The 22,409-nt window shown below is 40.0% G+C and overlaps 1 protein-coding gene across 3 annotated transcripts in view; it reads left to right on the forward strand.

Moving 5' to 3' along the window:
• The first annotated feature begins 902 nt into the window (after window positions 1-902).
• Window positions 903-22,409, forward strand: part of Vsnl1 (visinin like 1) — a 119,743-nt gene continuing 98,236 nt past the window's right edge. The window contains exon 1 of one of the 3 annotated variants that reach the window (XM_076942117.1): window positions 903-1,129. The gene's annotated coding sequence lies outside the window, so the exon portion shown is untranslated. Of the gene's footprint in view, window positions 1,130-2,405; window positions 2,756-4,450; window positions 4,637-22,409 lie in introns of those variants that run through there. The other 2 variants (XM_034514623.1, XM_076942118.1) reach the window with 2 other exon arrangements.

The following is a 22,409-nucleotide window of genomic DNA, read 5'->3' on the forward strand; positions in this document are numbered from 1 at the left end:
TCCTCCTTATAATATCTTCCTGACTAGCGTCTCTTATACTCACCCCACCCCACAGTCATCCCAATCATCCAACTTGTAAAAGCTGCCAATTGATTTTCTGATATTAAGGGGTGGTGTCATGTAAATGACATTCCTCGGTCAACATATTCAATCCTGTATATTTTATGCACATAGTCTACTTGTCTGGTCTACTTCATAGTCACTAGAGACACCTGCATTTACATGAAGGAGGAGACAGCAGCGGACTCCCTCACGTTGTAGGAACTCTGGACACTCCTATCTCAAATCTGCAATCCAAGAGAAGACATCTTTCCGACTCTGCAGGCTGGTGTTTACTGTCTGCTATACCGCGCCCCAGAACTCAATAAAAGTCACTTAATTTTTCAAACAATACAGCATATTAGAAGTGTAAAATAGATATAAGTGAAGGCTAGATTAAGATGCCATACTTAGGACACCATACAATGCTGTGGAATTCAATGGAATTATTCCTGAAAATACAACCAACAGCCTGCCTTCTGAGAACAACTGAAGTAAAATCTACAAAGTATACGTGTGTATTTTTTCCCCTAAGTACAAGGGCAAAGTAATTTATCTAAAACTGAATGTTGTCACCAGTGGGCGGGCCCTCAGGGACTCAATAAGCTGGCTAGTCTGGTTAAAGCTGAGAAAGCGCATCATGACCCCCTCAGTTAATACAGACTGCAGTGCATTGGCTGTTCTCCAGCCCGACTCAGTAGGGAAAATCGACAAAAGATGGGGCATTACTTTGAATAACCTCCTAGGTAATCTCCTTGGCTAACAAAAGCCACTTATCTAGACCTGACTTCACTCACTAGTTCATCCAGAAACTGAAAGAACCCGCCTAGCCCGCGGGGATGCCCTACTGCGCAGTGCGCACTGCGGCCTGGGAGCGCTGGGCGGGCGCCTGCCAGATTCGCTCAGCTCAGCAGCGCGCCTTGTCAGAGCCCCTAGCCTCGGGTTTCCACTGTCACCTACACCTAGCGGAAGAGCTCTGCCAGGCGGGAATGGCCTCTACCTCTGTCCTGGGATTCCCGAAAGTGCACGATCTGTCTTTGGCACCTTTCTGAGGCATCTGGCCTGGAAAGAGCATTCATTCCTGAGCTGGGTAAGGTTAGCTTTGAACCTGCTTAGTGTCATGGCCTGAGACCCTCTCCCAGCTTCTCTGGCAAGATTCTCTCTGCTCGCTCGGCCTTAGTAGCTTCAAATGCATTCCAAGCTGCTCTCCCCAATTTGGAGCCCGCTGCTGCCTGGCAACTGGCTTAGAGATGGTTGGCCACCAGGGGCGCTCTAGGAATTAGTTTCTTTGAACATACCAAGGTGTGTAAAGACCGTGGGCAAAACGCAGAGCACCGGGATAAAGGAAAACACTGGTTTTCATTAGGTCCCCAGACCTTCCTTGCCTGAAAAATGAAGTTCTTACCTGAATGAAACTCTAGAGGGATTTTTGTAAATGCCATCAACCCTGGAAACACAGGGCAGTGCCTGCTAGTGGGTATTCCAAAGAAAAATCAGAGAGAGAGCAAAACAGTACTTGGAGAAAGCTGTCAGTTGGGAGCGTTTGAGAAATCGTCCTTGCTTTCCAGGTAGAGAAGCCACCAACATTTACTAGGCACTACTCTTTGCCAAGTTTTCTAGGCTTTGGCAAGCCAATGGGCAGCGGGGTAGAGCTGGCAGACGAAAGCCATTTAGGGAGGACCTTATGGATAAGGAAGGTGAAACCCCAAATCTTCAACCTGATCTGAAGGGTTATTGGCTACTTTTTCTCCAAACCTAACCATTGCCCAATGCAAAGAATATTCAGTACGTATGTGCTTTGTGTATAAAGATGGCTCTTTTCAGCTTTCGTTGATAAACACCAAGGTTCAGAAATCGAGTCCAGCTCTCTTTAATGCACATTGCTCCTACAATGTAAGAGCAATTAATAGGAGCAATTGGTGTGTGGCCCAGCCACCACCAAGCACCTGGCTCCCATTCTCCAGTCATTCTCTCTGTGGTGCAAGGACCGGTGCTCATGGCCCATCTGGAAGCCTTCTCCTGCGATTTCTGCAGCTCTCTTCATCTTACAGTGTGACAAGAGGTGGCCAAAGGCCATACTAGAACTAAGCGCAGCGGAGAAAACAAGCCCACGTGTTCTTGTCTCCGCTGGCATAGCTTTCAGTCACTTGGCCCCAGAATCTCAGGGCGTGGTGAATGAATACCATCCACCCTACCGCATGCCCATCCTGGTGCAGGGGCTAGAGGTAGCCGGGCTCCTTTCCCAATCTCCTTTAGAGTGTCTGCTAAAAACCAGAGCCTAGGAATCTGCAAAAACTCCGAGCCCTGCATCTGAGCATGCGCCATCGCCAAGCGGCTTTTGGTCACAACTCTCCAGGCTGGGCTGCAGAGCGGCGGGAGGAGGGTGGAGAGAGAAACGAGGGGGCGGGGGGAGTAGAGAGGTGGAGGCTCGCGCGCTTGCGCACGCAGCTCCAGGGACCCTAGGTTTTCTATGGGATTCCCAATCTGCAGCCGAGATTCACCCGAGCGTGTTGCAGCAGCGGCCGCTGGGCTTGCAAGGCGCAATCCGAGAGGGATTTAAGCAGCCCGGAGCTCCTAGGAAAGGAGCGAGAGAGAAAGAAACCCACTCACAGAGACGGTTTAGCCGTTAGCCTGAATTAAATATATATACATATATATTGAAAGAACTGTTGAGTTTTCTCATTTTCCTTAAGTGACGGTGCACAGCGCTATAACTGTAAGTGAAAAATATCTTCTTCGTTGCATTTTTGCATGTGTAGCGCAGCCGATTGTCAAGAGATGCTTTGACTATTGTCGCATATTTTGCTTTGCATAGATGCTACTAAATGCATGGTGACAGTTGCCTTGGTTAACGTTAGTGGGTCGGAATGTACTGCTAGTTCATAGGAGACCTTTTGGGATAATGCAGTGGGGGAAGGAGTGTTTATATGCGGCGTGTTCAGGGGACTTAGGCTAGATTTAAGACAGGTGAGACTAGGTGCTTTTTTAGTATAAGACTACAAATAGATGGATTTCCTTAAACGGACTTAAGTAGCTAATTAAACGATTGTGAAGTTTCCCAGTTGCTGGTAAAACTATTGAGCAGTTGCAGTTAAGTACCAACCTGTCATATGTGGGATTGGTGCACCATTTTTTTTTTCACGGTGGAGAAGCACAAAAGGTGTTTGCTAAGTAAAACTGAGTGGACGAGGCTGGTGTGGGCATCACCATTGGTTGCTATGCAGGATGCTAGTGTTTTAAAACCCAAGGAGTTAGGCGCACAAGTGTATGGCTTAGTACTTGGGAAATGCTATTTTCTTTTTTCTTTTCTCTATTCGTCGCAATGATGAATTGTTAAGAAAAAGAAAGCTGCTCTACAGCATCTTTGATTTTGAGCTGAGTCGAGAGCAGCTGGATGAGGACCTAACTAGCTACCTGACACTGCATTCCGCATTCGCCTTCCAGAATGCAGGGCTGGGAACTGCACCCCTTGGCATGTTGCATTTGGTAATGTTGCTTTAAAGGAGAAAAGGTCGTTCTGTGTTTTTAACTTAAATTGGGTTGTTCCTAGCTCAGAAAGTGGAAGCGGGATCTTCACAAGGTCAAACCCTGTTTGGGGAGTAAAAACAGATTACCGAAGAATACCCTCCAGGGTGTGAGAATGTGTAAGGGGAGGGGGGTAGAGATGTGGGGATGTTTCTCACAGGCAAGGAGAGGGAGAGAGCTCATCTCTGCACGAATGTACTCAGTGAGATGCCAGAATGGGAATCCATTTTTCCAGAGTTGCCCTCCTGTCTATATTTTGGAGACTAAAATGAGATGGAATTGCTGGTGGGTGTGGAAGGCACAAAGTACACAGTCTGTGAGCCACGTCCCACTTGAAGGCACGAGAAGACAGGGAGTTTTATTTCTACATATTTTTTCTTAATTTAAAAGAATTCTAGGCTGAGACAAATTTAAAATGAAACTTGTGCAAACTCATTTTAGCCCATTATCATTTAAAGTGTCTCCATCTGTGTGTGGCATGGGGGTGGGGTCTGCATCACTGTAGACCTTACTCACCAGTGTCCTCTCACCAAGACTGGAGAGCTAAATAACCCCAGAGAAATGCTGCATTGAAGCAGATTGGCAGATTGGTCTGAGGCAGACAAGAGAAGAGGGGCTGCTGTGTACTGGATTTCCACAAAAAAGTCAATCTGATCTCTGGGATGAAAATAAATAAATGTGCCCCTAACCGGGAGAAAGAAACAGTTTGCGCATCTTTTGATGGTTTGATCGGTCCAGCCATTTTCAACCCCTCAAAAAAAAAAAAAAAAAAAAAAAAAGTATGTGATTTATTTCAATGCATACAATTTGGGATAGAAAATTCTAGAATAGCCTCTCCCTCGAAATCCAAAGTAGACATCACACAGCCTCTCCTCTTCCTTACTCCAGGGCAGAAAGACCAATCGTGGTCACATTTGAGCCATACCAGTTGCCATCACTGAGTTGGCATCGGTTCAGTGACCTGTGTATGTGTGGCTCTGCATTGATAAATAGGCGGCAGAGGAAATGGGGGAGTCACATATTAAAGATCGTTGATGCTGGGTCTCAGATTCTCTGGCTCCTGGACTGACAGGTAGGTATAAAGGCTCACATCCGGCAGAGTCCTTTATACAGCATCTATTCTAAAGCTCTTATTTTACAGATTTGGAAATGAGGCCCAGAGCCATGCAACTAGATAAAAAACCAATTAACTTCTGGTCTATGGGACAATTAAAAAGTCATGTTAAGTGCAAATATTCTCTTCTCCTCTGCAATGTTCAACGTCCTCAGCAATATTGCTCTAGTCTTCAGACGTATATAGCCTTGTACTTTGCATATGGTGTGAGATGGTCTTGCTGGGTGAGGAGGGGCTTTTACACTCTCCTTTGCATCTTTCCCATTGCCCCTCACCTCTAATAAAACCACCTCATTGGGTTATGTTTGTTTTCTTTTTAATTTTTAGTCTGCTCTCCCTGGTGTCCTGTGTGCATCTTAATCAATTTATTTAAGACCTTTAGTGTTTCTGGCAGTCATCAGCAAACCAGAGGCAAGGGTAGCTCCTATATGAGACCTGCCTGGCTCCACTCCCAGAATCCCCCAGGGGCTCCAGGCTACAGAGATACTGCAGGTGCCATCCTCACCCCTCTGCCAGTCTAGCCTCCTCCCAAGCTACTGCAGCTGCAGGAACGAGGATGTTGTGGAGCAAAGAAGCTGCAGGATAAACACACAGTGGACTCTGCCAACTCCCCTGGCTCCTGGAAGGCAGAAGCCAAATCAAAGATGTGCATCTCCAGGCTGTATGGAGATCCTCCAGGGAAGTCACCTGCAGTGGGGTGGGGCAGAAAGGCTATTGGGAGAATTCTTGGTGGGGTTAGAGAGGAGGGTAATGAGGCTTCACGACGCCTTTGGAGTTTTTCAAGCATACATACGCATGCAGCTTTTCTTTTGGGTGATGTGTTCTTCCTTCGTCTTGTGCAGCTTTCTTCACTCGTCAGCTGAAATAGAGCTATGACATATATATGGCCCGCTTCATCCCTTTCCCCTGCCTTCTCTTGTTTCTTCCTTATCCTTTGCTTTCTCACCTCCCCCCCCCCATTTTTCTCATTTTTTTTTCCTTTTCATCCATAAAAATATTTCTAGAGTGCCTATACACAGTTCCATGCCGTTAAAAGATAATCTTGGCCCTCCTGTTCTTTCTCCAAAAATATAATCTCTCAGACACTCGGGAAGACAGCTACAACCAGCACAAATGTCCCCAGGAGGCAATGCCAGCTATTCCTATTCCCCAAATAATGAAGTATGGGGGTAGGGCTATGCAGTATAGAGCAGGGCAGAGGAAGGCCTTGGTGGTGCTGTTCCATTCACAAAAAGAGCTAAACAGTCTTACATATTGTTTAATCTGAGGTAGCAAAGGTTTCTAGAATATGCACCAATTGACAGCAAAATGTTACCCCTCCTTTCCTGGTAAACATCTACTAAAAGGGAATGACCTCTGTCTTAGATGTGAGATATATATATATTGTGGAGCCTCAATGGAGACCCAGAGACTTGTGGCTGCTGAGGGTCTTGCTTTGGTTGGCTATATGTGAGCATGTTCTGTAATTGAAGAACATGCCCAGGAATATTAACATCCTTTCTGTACAGGATTTTCTGTATAGAATAGCAGGATCAGGAGGGTTGTGTTTAGTGGAACTGCATACACATGTAGATTCTGAACAGTACAGAGGGACCCCCCAAAGGAGTTTTGCAGGATGGCTTACAGAATCAATATCAGTAGCAAATGTGTAATTTCTTATTGCTAAGCCCAGTATGTTATTGTAATTCCAAAAGGTCATTTCCATTGTACAGAGTGGTTTCTGTGCACCTCAGATTTGTGATTATTGGAATGTAAGACGATTGTTTTTATAGAGGGAATTGAATTCATGGGGGCTTAGGAATGGTTCAGTTGGTGAAGTCTTTGCATGCAAATATGACACTCCACATTCAAACCCTAACACCCGCATGAAACCCTGGGTATAATGGTATATGCTTATAATCTCAGTACTGGGGTAGCAGAGACAGGCTGCTCCTTGCAGCTCACTGACTTGCCATCTTGGCCTAATAACAAAGCACCAGATCCCAGCGAGAGACTCTGCCTCAAAAACAAAAACAAACAACAAACAACAACAAAAACCCAAAGTAGATCGATTTTGATTTATGGCTTCCATGACTTCCATACATATAAGCACAGATACATACACTCGCACATGTGCATACATATAGACAAAGAAGGGAATACATTCAACAAATCTAAGGTTTAAATAGACATTGTCTATCTCAGTTATATATAATAGGAATATTACTAATTCTAAAAAAAAGGTGTAATATTGAAGAACAATTGCTGTTTCTGTGTGTGTCCCTCATAGTTATCTAGTCCGTTTCTCCAACATAAATAATGTAGATGGTATTTAAGGAAAATTATAACCTTTAAGACTTTATAAACAGTGTGAAATCAAGGTTTTAGCAAGCTTTATGTATTTCTACAATATCTACATATATTTCATAGCAGTAAGTCTAATGTTTGTTAATTAAATATTTGCATGAAACTTTCAATTAAAGTAAGTAAATAATTTCTATGGAGGCCATATATACAATTGATTCTGTTTTGAGCACCTTTGGGGGAACTGGGGAGATGACTCAGTTGGTGAAGTGCCTGCTGCAGAGGCATAAGACCAGAGTTGGATCCTTAGCACCCATATAAAGGCCAGGTAGAGTGGTGTTCATCCATCACCTTAGCAGTGGCGAGGGCAGAGACAGGCAGGTCTCTGAAGCTGGCTGACCAGCAAGCTTAGTCCGTGAACTCTGGGATCAGTGAAAGGTCCTGTCTCAAAAAAGAAGGTGGAGGCCAATAGAGGAAGACATTCAATGTCAACATGATATCCACATGCACACGTGCTCCTGAACACATGTGCCTTCATGTGCATACACACGACAGGAATACAAACATCTCATACACACACACACACACACACATACACACACACATATGCACATAATTTAATACATTTTTACCAAAATTAAATACTATATACTAAAGAATATTTCATGATTTACTTTTAGTAAATTATAAAACATTACATCAGTTTTTTTTTTTTTTAAGTAGAATGCTGGACTAGAGAGATTGTTCAATCATTAAAAGCTAGGCTCCCAACCTAAAAGACAAGAGTAACATGTATGTCCACTCTTTTATTAATTTTTCTTTTATTGAAAATGGATTTTTTTCTCACATAGTATATCCTAATTATAGTTTCCCCTCCCTCTATATCTCCCAATTCCTCTCCCCTTCCCTTCCCGTCTGGATCCATCCCATTTATGGCTCTCATTAGAAAACAAACAAGTTTCTAAGGGATACCGATAAAGTAAAATATAAGATAGTATAAAACTGCTTATTAATAAGCAGAAAGATTAATTATTCGTCTATATACTAGACTTGACATTGACAAGTTATCAAGGAAAGATAAACCTAGACAACAAAAACTATGCACTGTATTTATTTAGATTGTGGTCTTTGAAGCTACCAAATTCTGTTAGTGTGTTACCACTGTGAAGGGACCACAACATTGCATTTCTCATTTATGGTTTGCTTCTAATGATGGCTTTGCTTTCCTGGTTCGATTCATTGAGAACTTTACTAGGTGAAGGATCTTGGTGATGCATTAAAAACTACATAATGAATGAAACAAAAAAATGGAATAGCAAATTACTTGAGAATCTTCAAGGAGATTTGGGCTTTAATAAGGGGACTGTGAATACCTTACACAGATGTTCCATAAGCTACCTTAACGCACACAAACCAGGTAAGTTTCTTTTCCTGGGTGTCTCCATTGCCTTGCTTCATTTCAGTACCAACCTTACAGACATGATCTGATACGTAACCACCGATTGTTTACGTTTGATAAAGCATATAATAATGACCATTATTTCCCATGACTTGTTGAATAATGTCTGGGTGAACATTTTATACTGTTTTGTTCAAATTACAATTAAGACCTAGAGTGCTCTCATCCACCAAGTAGCTCTCGATTTCAAGATAGATAATACAACAATCACTAGCCTTTTTAAAAATAGAAATTGGGTCTCTTTTAATTAAAGATATTTCATTTTAAAGACAGATGGTGGTGGTACACGCCTTTAATTCTAGACCTCAGGAGGCAAAGTTAGATGAATCACTGAGTTTCAGGCCAGTCAGGTCTACAGATAGAGTTCCAGAACACTCAGAACTATACAGATAAACCTTGTCTAGAAAAAAAATTATTTTTAAGCTATTTCTTATAAAATACAATGTTAACAGATCAGTTGAAAACATTACCAGTTATTATAGGCCCATAGACAAAAATTTATTTTTCTTAATTATTGCTCATGGAAGTACCTTCCTAAAGGTAGAAACTACTTCTATTTGCTCACTGTGTCTTAGGCTCTGAAAGACCTAAAATTTTTAAAGAGCTGAGTATAAATAGATTCTTTTTTTCCACATTGTTAACAGGTTGAATGCATTTCAAAACCTAGGTAAAATTTCATTAAGGCAAAAATAAGACCCTAATATTTCTATTGTTTTGTATGTTGGAATGATTTTTAAAGTTTGTGGCTAAACAGTAGGCTTTCTGTTATAGGATTCTCTGGTGTTTTAGATTTGGCACTAGTTGTATTAATTTGTTGCATGCATATGATTGTTTCGGATTTCTTGAGATTCAGTATTTAAATTATAAGTAAAATACCCCAAGGAAGACTAATCAAGCATTATCAATGGTGTTGAAATGCTTATTAATGTAATATTTTATATTTAAGCATAATCTGGTATTGTTCACATCTGACTCTTCAGGGGGAACTTCTGCTTGTTGAAATTTAATTAGGTTTGTGGAGGTCATAGAAAACTTAGCTAATTTCAAATTTTCAAATCTTTCTGTAATTTTTACATAAAGGGTTTGATGTTTGTCTTCTTTCTCACGTAGGAAATTTTATGAAAAGCTAAAATGTGAAATCAGTTTAATTTGCTGATATAAAATTGTTAGTTTTTCTTTAAAGGATCATGTAAGTACTCAGGTCTCCAAAGTGAATGAAAACCAACCATTTAATCATCCATCAGTTTAGGCAGTTTTGGGGAAACTCCTCACTACTCACTAATACTTTACTTGGCTTTAAAAAATGACAAGAAATATAATCAAAAATATTTAGGAGGTTATGGTAGCCCAAGCATAGAATCTCAACAATTTGAGAAACTAAGGAAGAAAGGCCACAAGCTCAAAGCCTGGTGCTGGCTCAGGAAAGTACTTGTTATATAAGATAGAGAGAAATTTAGGAACACACTAACATCAACTTCTGGATCACACACACACACACACCCCTCATATGGCTACAGAGTACAATCAGAGCCAGCCTAAGCAACCTAGTAAGACTTTGTCTCAAAATATAACAAAAAAAAAAAAATCTTCAAGCCAGATGCAGCCAGATAAAATCCAATATTTTATTGGGTCTATGACCTTCTATAGATTAGTTAATCTCATTTTCTATAGTAATTTACAGTCCTCTTGAATACAAAATAGACCATGTATATAACATAAAGGCTTATTGCTGAAAATATGTAACCAATGATAGATACCCTTTGAAAGCATCCTTTTCATTGGGAATCAATGTAATTTTGGTCACTGTAGCAACATTTAGTTAACTGTAGAACAACCTCAAATAAGACACTGCGACAACCCACAAGAATCATACCTCGTAGAAAAGAAGTCATATGCAGTTCAGTAAGTCAAGTGAAACAAGAAGCTGGCATGGTCCAGCCGTGAGAACACACACCTATAACCCAGTATGTGGGAAATGGAGACATGAAGCTTAGTATCTCAAGGCCAGCCTGGGCTACATGACATCCTGTCTTTAAAAGAAAGAAAGAAGAACAAAAATGATTTTGAGGCATAGGAGGAGAATCTCGGAAAGAAAGAAATGCCTTTATGTCAAAGCCCCATTTTCTCTCAGTCCTTCTTTAGAGGCACCTTCTTTATTTCCTTTTCATCACCCCATATAATACTTGTATATAGCTGAGAACTGCAAAGACAGCATCGTGTGTTTCCTTACTGAATGCATTTGAAGTTCATCTATGGATTATTATTCGGTATAGGTAAATAACATGGCCTTTGTCCTCCCTCACCATCCTAGACTGAATTTAGTAAAACCAGCTCGGGAGCCCTGCCTTAGGAAAGGATTAAATGGTATACTCCAGTACTGCTGTCCTTCACTACCTTCTGAAACACACCCTCCACACCCACCCCATTACTCCAACCCACCCCATGACTAATCTTTCAACCTGTATCTGTAGGAGGAGACTTTTAGATTCTACTCTTTCATTCTTTTCTCTCAGGGCTTTTACGGTTTAAAAGAAAATCCGTGCAGCTTTTTCCTATTAAACCAGAAACTTATTTGCATATTTTCTACACACACCATAACCTTACTATTTTTAACAGTTCAAAGAGCAGTTTCCCTTGCTTCTAATTCTTCCTCTATTTTCTTCTATTACTTCCTCTATTTAAGTGATTTCTTGTCTGCAGACATAAGGGACATCTTTCTCTCCTTTGAGGTTGACAAACGTTGGTCCTTCCTTTCGAGGCTTCCATACATAGTACAAGAAGTCTAAAATGAGTATGAAGTGGGATTTTTGGTTCCAATCTTTTGTGCTGACTTTCTTACTTATAAAAAAAAAAAAAGGATTTAAAATTGTCTTATAAGAGTGCTGAGGTAACCCTACAAATGTCCATATATAGCAACTGCAATAGTTAGCATCTAGTCAACAATCGCTCCCCATGCAGACCTTTGCCCCCATCCCTCTCCTTCCTGACCACCTTCTCAGTCTGAATTTCATTATTTCTCCCACTCTCGCATAGGTGGGTTCTGCTGTACTTTTTCAAGTATGTTTGACCTACTGAGCCAGGCTGAGAGCAGAATTATAGTTAACACACACATGTACCAGGTAGTGTCATGAGTGCAACATTAGGAAGACCATGCTAACACAATTAGTGTCCTAGCTTAAAACTGTGTTTCTGCATCCATTTGGGGGGAAAGGTTGCTTTTATTGACTTAAGACATACTTCGTACTACAGAATCCAAAGTTCCAGGTGGGTAACATTCAACTGATGCCAGTCATCTCCCACTCCAGTGGCTCGATGGTGTATTTAATAGTATCTTTTCTTTCTTCGTGGTTTCTTCCAAGGTACCTCTCACACCTGTACAACACTGCAGAAAGCACCATACTTCATGCCCTGTGCCTGCTCTGTCTCAGTCACTTGCATATGCTTTGTCCATCAAGGAAATGCCTATGAAATAATACCAAGAAAATGGTAGAAATAAAAGCCATAACGATGCATGCAGAATAGGTCACAGAGAAACATACACACATACAGGTAGGTTAACACAGACACACATGATACACCAGCAGTATCTTCACTGTAGATTATTTACTAAATTTTTAAACAAAACACTTTAGAGAAGGGGCTGAAGAGATATCTATTAAGCCAACTTACTGCACTTGCAAAAGACTCAGGTTTAGTTCACATGGTAGCTCACAATTGTCCATAGCAACTCCATTTCCAAGGGATCTATTCCCCTCTTCTGACCCCAATGGGCACTAAGCATGAACATGGTGCACATATATACATGCAGGCAGCACTTACACACATCAAATAAAAATCAGTAAATGTTAAAAGCTATTTTAGAGCAATTGATACATAACAAATCAGTGCTCATGGAAATCCCATTAAGATGGTGTCTATTTGAAAGGTCTCCATTTTGCATAGTTGGAAGTGATGATGAAAAGCTGGTAGTAAGGACATAACAGACTTATTTCTTGAAGATAGTTTTTCAAAACTTTGATGGTTACTTTTCCTTGAAGACTTCTCTAGGGAAATTTCTGGAGGAGAAATGATCTGCTGCAGTCCATACTCATCCACAGTTCAAATTTTCATGTTAATCACAAGTGTATTTGGTCCTGTGATCAAGGCCACTGTGTCTTCTATGCTTTGTGGAACTATATTTCTAAGGCTGTTTGCAAAGGGATCTTCTTGTATTAGAATGTGCTTATTAGCATTTTGTTTTGTTTCTGAAGAACTCAGCCAGGAAACTTGCCTTAACGAGACCAGAAGGTGAACTATGGGGTAAAGAGAGTGTGGGGTCAGGACTAATTACAGGACTAATTAGAAATGTCTTTCAGATGTGAAAGCTAGACTCTGGGCACCACAGGGTGCAGCCTTGGAAAAGTCACTTCACTTCTCTGAATTTTAATTTCCCCCAGTGAAAAATTTGACCCAGCCTGATTAATTAGGGGTTAGTGAGAGATTGATGCATTTGTGAACATATTCTACACATTGTACCCTGTGAAGAAAAGGAAATTATTATTATCACTTGGGTTTAGAATCTTAGTTTAACCTTGGTTTTTCAAAAGGTAACTCAAGAATCAAGACACTGATCTTGTGGAAAATTCTACATGGAGATTATATCTGCTAAAATCAGTCTTTCTTTCCCCTGTCCACCCCAACTGCAGGTCCATAGATAGACTACATAGTATATAGACACATATACATATATGTCTATACATAGATGGATGTCACATAGCTACAACCAGACCTTCCTGGTTTTGGTTTTGTTTTGGTCTTTGTTGTTTGTTTGTTTGCTTGCTTGCTTGTTTGTTTTTATGCCTTTTAATAAAATAGCAGGCCTGGTAGCATAAACCTTTAATACCAACACTCACAGACGGAGTCAAGTGGATCTCTGAGTTCAAGGCTAGCCTGATCTACAGAGGGAGTTCCAGCCATGGCTACACAGAGAAACCTAAGGAAGAAAGAAAGAAAAGAGAGAGAGAGGGGAAGGAAGGAAGGAAGGAAGGAAGGAAGGAGGAAGGAAGGAAGGAGGAAAAGAAGGAAGGAAGGAGAAATCCACTCTGAGAATCCTGTGCCCTCTTCTGACCTCCACAGAAATGAGGCACACACATAGCACAGAAATACATGAAGACAAAACATTCATGCATGTCTAAAAAAGAAAGACTAACTAAAAGTTGACAGGAAACCCTAACTCACCAAATGTTTAAAAAGTATCTACATTGTCTCTATGCGATTTCCCAAATGGCTGAACAACCTGAGTCCACAATCATGTCCCACCTAGTAGAGTCTCTTCTTACAGAGAGACTTTTGTGGGAGGAAAGGCAGCCATGTTTCATGCCCACAGGCTAGTTCTACCGGGGTCTATTAAGAAATAGGATTTTCAACCCACTGAGGTAAGAGGCTTAGAGCTGACACTGCTCGTTCTTCTCTTGAATTCAGCATGTATATATAAACCTAAACCATACAAGGACTCCATGGTTTCCAAGAGAAACAAAAGCCCCATAGATGCCCACACCCACAGAGAATCTGTTGTAGTCCAGCTCTGTGCCTCCTAATGCAGTCAGGACGTGTTTCTTGTGAGGACAATGGAAATGGCAGCTCCTGAGCTATCTACAGCACCAATAATCAAAATTTGATCCTTTCTTAGGAACCCTAGTCTAGGCTTGCTAACCAAAAGCATCTCTGTCTACTCTTGGTAGAGCCGGGCACATACTATAATCACTGTGCTTACAGCTGCTCTCCTACAAAATTGGAAAATACTAGAGAAAAGAATCTACATCTGATAAGCACCTGGCTCCTTTAGGTGACATGTCACCAGACACCAGTAGAATAGGAGTTATTAGGAAATTGATTATGCATCGCCCCTCAATAAGATGTGTGTTGTTCCTTAAACACCTCAGAACAGTAAGAAATAGCATGGATCTGACTCTCAGGACACTAATGTCCAGGATGCTATGGAACTACTCACCTAAGGTCTTGCTTGTTTCCTATGTCAGCCTCTTCCCTCACCTCCTGTCCAGAACAAGTGAGAGAAGAGAGCAAGGCTCATTTCTATTTCTTCTTCATGACTACATCAAAATTGGCTGGGAGGCAGATGTGGTGGTGCACACCTGTAAAGCACACACAATAGTGCACACCTGTCAGGAGTCAGAGACAGAAAGACTCTGTTAAACGCTGCCTCATCTACATAGTGAATTCGAGGCCAGCTGGAACTACAGAATGAGACCATGTCTCAGAAAACCAAAAACAAATAAAATTATGCCAAAAAAAAAAAAAAAAAAGAAGAAGAAACCAAACTGGATAAACTGGATACAAAGCACAAATTTATATCTCAAGGGTACTAAAGTTTTTAATTTCTAGAAACAACCACTTTTCTGATACCCCCAAAGTAAACTGAAAAATCCTAGATCAGGAGCCAACAAGATGGCTAGTGGATGAAGGCACTCACTGCTAAACCTGATAACCTGAGTTCAGTCCCCATGGCCCTTCCCCAATACACATATATGTACAAAATTGTAATGAAAATAATTTTAATGTAAATACAGACTAGTACAACATACTACCATAGGATAGGAAAGGAAAACCTAGTAGGACATGTTTGAAACAATATGAAAGAGCAAAGGTACATAGCAAACCCATTCTATAAACTGGTTTTGGCTTTAAGGAATAAGACAAAATGGTGTAGGGTTTATAGAACATAACATGGCCGGAATTGCTGTTTGGATATTAAAAGCTGCCATATGAACTGGGATGGGTAATCATCAGAGGAAAGAAACCCAGACTGAGGTTACCTAGAACACAGGGAAAACTTAGAAAATTAACATTCTTCCAAAGAGGTGTTGGTAGAAGACAGCGTGCATAGAAGGTTTCTATCGTTCATCTTTGGCTGTGAGCCATGACTGAATTCATGTGACTATTGGAAGCTTTCCTTGAGCCACATTTGGAGAGAAATGAAATCAGAAGTCATTTGTACCTTGTAATATTAGTCAGCTATTTTGTTTTAAAAAAAAAAAAAAAAAAAAAAAAAAAAAAAAAAAAAAAAAAAAAACAAACTTAGCTTGTGCCAGCAATTGTGCTGGGTATGTCTATTTCTGCACATGGCTTCCTTGATTCTACCCCCAAGATCTATCACGTAAGTATTTTAAGGTAAGCTTCATTCTATAACTGAGAAAGTGTGTCTCGTGAAGAAAACAGGTTGTCTAGGTTCACATACCAATTCAATGGAAGTCTTATTCAAATCCAAGGCCCTCTCTCTACCCAATCCCCAATCATACAACAAAGGTTTTTTTGTTTTTTTTTTTTTTTATGTTGAAAGTATACATAGTAGCAGAAAATGATATTAAGAATCTCCATGTGCCCTTTGACTGGCTCTAAGGATGACTATCAAGAACACTTAATTTATCATTCAGCACTCTCTATCCATCCCCTCGAATGTATCAGTGCATTCAATGCATTACGGCATGCTATAATTTCACATATGAATATTTAAATGTATATCTTTATGGTCTCCTTAAAACATCAACAGCACTTTCAACAAAGAAAACATTACCTAATGTCTTCAAATATCAATTTACTGCTTGAATCTCATGATTCATTTTCATAGTCAAATTGACTCAGTTTAGGATCACCTAGAAGATATATCTCTGGGAATATCTATGAAAGCACTCCAGAGAAATTAACTGAGAAGAGAAGATCCACTGTGAATGTAGACACCACCATCTTGTGACGGTGGGTCCAACACTCAATACAAGGAAAAGAGAGGGCAAAAACCTTGATGACCACTAACATTCACCTCTCCCAATTTCCATCTGTGATTCAGTGTGACCAACCACCTTACATTCCTATCACAATGCCTTCCCTGCCATAATGGCCTGACTGTACCTTCTACCAGAGAGACAGAGTAACCCTTAATCAAATGGTTTTCATGGTATAATTTGTCACAAGAGTGAGAGGAGTGACTAATACAAATCTTATTAGTGCCCATATGGGTTATGTGAATCAGAATTCAAGTAGAGTCTACACATCCCAAGTAGTGAACAGTCAGCAGCCTATTTTATCCAAAACAAAATTGCTTTTCAACAGAGAAAAAAATAACAGTGTAGGTGGGAGAGTTTCGGCCATATATATGGCCCAGTTATTCTGACCAAGTTCCATAAGCTTTGGAATACAAAAATTCTACCGTGAGATTAAGCAAGGACTACTACTGTATATTTGGAAGTGCTTAGGACAGCCTCTGGCATATGTAAGGTTTTCAATGAATTCTGATTCCCTTTCTGAAAAGGAAAAGGGGAAAAATTATAAGAGTAGTCCAAGAAGCTTGAAGGAACTTCTTAGAGTGCTTTGGCTACTGATCCTTGGAGAGCACTCCCATTTTGTTTCTGGACCACAGTTGTGCCAAAGTGGCTAATGGCTAATGGCTCTCAGTCTTCCCCACCAACGTGTTTCAAGCTCTAAAGCATTTCCCACATAAAGAGGAAGCCTATGAGTTTAAAATTATCTCAAATTCAGAAACACTGCAATATTTAAGGTATGTTTGCCCTCATACCAATTAAATATTTAAAATTAGCATATGTCATTATATATTCTGATGAGCGGCTACAATCATATCTGAGAGGTAAGCTGGTGGAAAATAAACAAATAAGACGGTGTTGGTTCCTTTTGTGTTGCTGTAATGAAAGACTGTGCCAAGTTTTCTCAAGGCAACTTGAAAAAGAAAGTTTATTTTGCCGTACAGCTACAGAGGGAGAGTCCATAATGGCAGGCAGGAGGTATGGCAGCAGAAACAGGAAGCTGAGGGTTCATTCACATCTTCACCCACAAGCATAAAGCAGCGAGTGAACTGAAAGCAGAGCAAGGCTTTAAATACAGGAGTCCACCCAAATGACAGACTTCCTCCAGCAAGGCCACACCGCCCCCATAGCCTCTCCAAACAGTGCCACCAACCGGGTGCCAAGTGTTCAAATGCTTAAGCCTATAGGGAATATTTCTCATTTGAACAAAAGCCAATCTGATTCATGCCTGAGCTGGCTTTTTATTTTACAAATTTGGGCAAAGCCATTCATTCTTCAGTGGTTCGGTTTAAGGTATAAAACAGAAGTCCTGAATAAGAAAATCTTAATGATCAGATATCAATACATTGGAGAAGAAATTTAAGTATACATTAGAACCAAGTTTAAGTTGGCCCTATCACTTAATGTGTATGTGGTCTCATGCAAAATAATTTAGTCTTTTGGGACACCAGTCTTCACATTTGTAAAATGTAATTTAGTTTCTCAGTGTTATTTTTAAGATAAAAATAATATGCACTATATGCTTGGCAGAAGCCTAATCTTTTATTGCTACTTAATAATTATTATTATATCATTGGTTGGTTTTAGTAAAATTAATATTGGCTACTTGTAATTTTTAAAATGTTTTTATTTATTCTTTGAGAATTTATGCAATACATTTTGGTTATTTTCCCCTCCCCCAACTCCTCCCAGATCCTTCCCTACTTCCCTCTCTGCCCAACTTTGTTTTCTTTCTCTTTTAAACAACAAAGCAGAGCAAACAAAAACAACAATAGAATCACCAAAACAAAACAACCACAGAGTCCATTTTAGATTTTCCAACTACTCCTGAGGCTTACCCTGGAAAACAGTTTATATAACAGTGTCACTCCATTGAAGAAAATGGATATTTTTCCTGTCCTGGTACCTACTACCTTCAAATAGGTTCTACGTTAGGAGTGAGACTTTGTGTTCTCAGCCCTCCTCTGTGCTGAGGTTTTGTCTGACTTAAGTACGTACGAGTTTTATACATGCTGTCACAGTCATTATGAGTTTGTATTCTGTCTGACATGTTAAGTCTCAGAAATACTGCTTCCTTGAAGCCATACCTCTAGCTTTTTAAAGTCTTCCTACTCCCTCTTCCGCATGGATTGTGAGACTTGAGAAGGGTATGATAAAGTCACTTTGCCCAGTTGTGAGTCTCTGTGCATGGACTGCAAGAAGAGGCTCCTCTGAAGAGGGATGAGCTTCACAATCAGCCTTTGAATTACTCAGCAAACCCAGGCTTGCTTTAACTTTCTCTCAAAGATTTGTAGCTATAAAACCCTAGGGGAAATATCCATATGATTTAAGATAGATTACTCTCTTTTATGTTTTAACTGAAATAAACTTCTGGGGTTTTTTTCTCCTTAGAAGTAAGCTTTATTAACAAACAAATAAACAAACAAACACAGAAATCTAAGTAGAAATCTTGGAAACAGTGGGTGACAAATTTCATTGCATCTCATGCCAACCCCAGTCCTGATTTGGTGGTCCCAAGAAAATCTTCCTGCATGGAAAAGTTTCACACTAATATAGCTAACATCATGTGCTTCTACCATATGCCACAAATTGAGCAGAGCCCCCAGATATACAAATATACTCAGGATACATCAGTAAACCTGGCATGATGGCACATGCATATATATTTGGGGGATGGCGACAGACGGATAAGCAGTTCAAGACTAGCTTTAACTACATGAGACCCTTTCTTTAAAATAAAGTGGCAAATGTCTGTTTTCAAGGAGCCAAATGAAATAGATCTGATATTAAGTTAGTATTAAAGTGGTAGTATTTTGGCCAAAGAGAATAACTGAGTAGTTTCTTTCCGTTTGAAAACAGCATCAACCAGGTATAGTAGCACATGCTATAATCCCAAAACTAGACAGGTTAAGGCTAGTGGACTGCCATGAGGTCTAGGCTAGCCTAGATTATACGGAGAATTCCAGAGTTGCATAATAAGACCCTGAATATAAATAAGTAAACAAACAAATAAACATAATAGCAGATGTGTGTTGATTTTTAATCAACTCTAGGTCTGTAGTTTCATAGCCTAAAGAAAACCTGGATTTTGACTTAGATTTCATTTAAGATTATTTATTTACTTACACATTCATTTATTTATTTCAGACAGGATACAATTATACTACCTAAATTGACCTCCATTGCACAATTCTGTCTCAGTTTCCCAGTGCTGGAATTATAGGTTTTTGCCAACATAACTTGCTTTCTATTGCAGTTACAGGTGATCTTTTTGCTTTGCAGTATTTTTACTAATTTTTGAAAATTCCAAACCAGGTATTTTTTAATATATTCATATCCCCCTCCCAGTTAATCATCGAGACCCTAAGCCAGTAAAACTCTAGATTTTAGGATCTCTTATTACTGTATCAGCTATTATAGAACCATGTTTATCAAATGAATAGTCATTTATAGGTACAACCTAATAAAAGAGAGTCAATTATAAGACTTCCATTTACCATTTCACAAATCAACTAGACCATTAAAAGTGGTTGAGTTCTAGACTGCACAGGAGAAAGCAAATTCTGACTGTGAATCATGACAAAAGTTCAAACCCCAGTGCCACCATCCCTTGGCTGCTCAGCATCTCCTGCTTTACCTGTAAAATATCAATGATTGAATCTAGTCTTCCACATACCTGTAGATATCAAGTGAGGTTTCATATGTGGTGAACCTACCACATAGCTATGATTACGATTATTTACAGTGCTGAGGAAATAGGACTTCTAAGACTGACTATATTCAAACTTAAGTTCTGAGACTCAATGTTCAATTTATTCAATCGTATACTCATTCAGGGCCTTCTTCAATGCCTAAGCAACTATAGAATTTTAATAAATATACATTCAATGAATCATAGGATGTCAGATGGTTCCAAACCCTTGTCTAAAAGATGAAACAGCATGGTGGGAATTTCTGGGCATCTGCAGAAGATATTTTAGGAAAAAAAGAAGCATGCTCCTGGTTTATTTGTCACCTGGAATCTGTGCTTGTCACACAAGCTTTCACCTTCAAATGCTCAAGTGTTCCAAACACCCACAGCTAATCCCTCAAAGGAGGAGAAAGAAGAAGCAATGGTGTCATAAAGCATGCCAAGTCTGTAAACATCCGTTTCCGAGTGTTATCTTTTTGCCATCAACCCCAGCAAAAACATCAAGTATAGATTACATCACCCATGTTCAACAGCAATCCATGAAATACATGTTGTCCCTTCTCTGGGTGGAGAAATGGATACAGAAATCAAGCGATTTGCCTAAAAAAGTCCTGAACCTTGCAAGTGATAGCTCTAAATTCAAATCAGACTAGCTCACTTTCAACTCACTCCACGTTGCTTTTGTTCTTCTGTTCACTATGTGGCTTTTGCATGTAGCTAGCTCTCTGCTTTAGTACTTTCAAGATCTAAATAAGAGATTCCAGATTCCTGGGAAATCCACTGAGATTTGGGTTTCCAACTCCACCCCCTGGGATTGTCTAATGCTTGTTTACAGTCTCCAGGCCTTAGAAAGAGGACTGCTATTGCATTTCTCTCCTTTCTATCTGTGGACTGTGGGTCTTCTTTGCAGGATTTAGCATCTCCCATTTTATTCCTCACCCAGGAGGCCCGAAGTAACAGAGAACTATTGATGTTGGTCAGTCTCCAATGGATACTCAGCCTCTGATATGAGATCCTCCAGAATGGTTTCCAAACAAGAAAATCTACAAACATTTTTGTGTTGTATTTGTATGCTGTTCCTGCCAATAGGCTCCTCCTCTTTCTCACTTGGTGTGGATCTCTGGGTTGTTAAATATGGCCAAATAAATTTTTTACAAGAAACAGTGATGACAGAGCAAAGAATGCAAGGGCACATAGAACTAAACTTACAAATATAAGCACATACATGTACACACACATACACACATACAAACACATACATGAACACATATGCACATACACACACAGAAACACAGAAATACACACACTTCAAACTTTCATAGTGTGTGGGTTATAGATGGGACGATTTTCCATTTTTAGAGATGTCAGGACCAGGCATTAGCTTCATAACAGAGAACCATCATCTAAACAGGGATACCATCATCTAAAGAGAGGGCAGAAGGAAGCCATGTACAAGAACATCATGAAGAATTCTTCAGACCCATGTGCTCCTACATAATGTTTTAAAGCCATTAGACAACGTCTTGGTCTAATACCATAGCATGGTCGTCACAGAAAGAAACATGAACTCTGTAATCAGACTCAAGTCCTAATCCAGCTTTGCCACAAAATATTTTGAATTTAGGAGTCATTTTACTTCTGAAATTCAAACAATACTGTTTATATGGCAGTATTCCTTTTATTGATATAAATTTTGGCACATAGGTATCATGTGGTGCTTTAGCTTTAGAGGTGGTAGTTAATTATGGCTTTAATGTTAAGATCAATAATATTAGAAAAGGCTAATCGATAATGTACAGTTGGCAGGTGATGGCACCTTGTTATTGTGCAGATCTCAGAGCCACTCAGAGGTGAATGATAGTGGAGTATATTTATGGGAGAGAATATGAAGAGGAAAATTATATTCATGGACATGGCAGTGGTATGATTTCAGATAGAGTCCCTGTTTGTGATTCTTAAAAGTACACCCTAGAAGCTAACCCAAAAAATACAGTCCCTTTGCACTGCTCTAATAAGTTTTCCTCAGAATGCAAAATTTGGCTCACACAAAATTTTTGCACCCAGCTGAGAGGGTCAGTGATATCCCGACCTGCTCAACAGCTGTAATTCCAACCTACTAAGGATTTTCTCCAATGTGCAGTCCATAGCTGGTGTCCCCAGTCTTCCACGACTTAGCTATACTTCTCAGGCTTCTATATGGTGTCAATTTTTTCAGACTCTCAATGTCAGTAGCTGATTGGAAGAATATATAGTGTCAAACAGCTGTCATAAGTGCAGCAACATATAAAATTAATTCCTGTTTTGACCAGGCATGGTGATCACAGCTGTAATCCCAGGACTCAGGAGACTGAGGCAGGAGGATTCATGTGAATTCAATGCTAGCCTGAACTACAGAGTGAGACCCTGTCTCAGGAAAAGAAATTCCAATTTTAATAAGACCCATAATATTTTTTATGTGCTTGAAAACTACACAATGATATGAAAACT

This window comes from Arvicanthis niloticus, chromosome 11 (genome assembly GCF_011762505.2).
Source record: "Arvicanthis niloticus isolate mArvNil1 chromosome 11, mArvNil1.pat.X, whole genome shotgun sequence".
NCBI lineage: Eukaryota > Metazoa > Chordata > Mammalia > Rodentia > Muridae > Arvicanthis > Arvicanthis niloticus.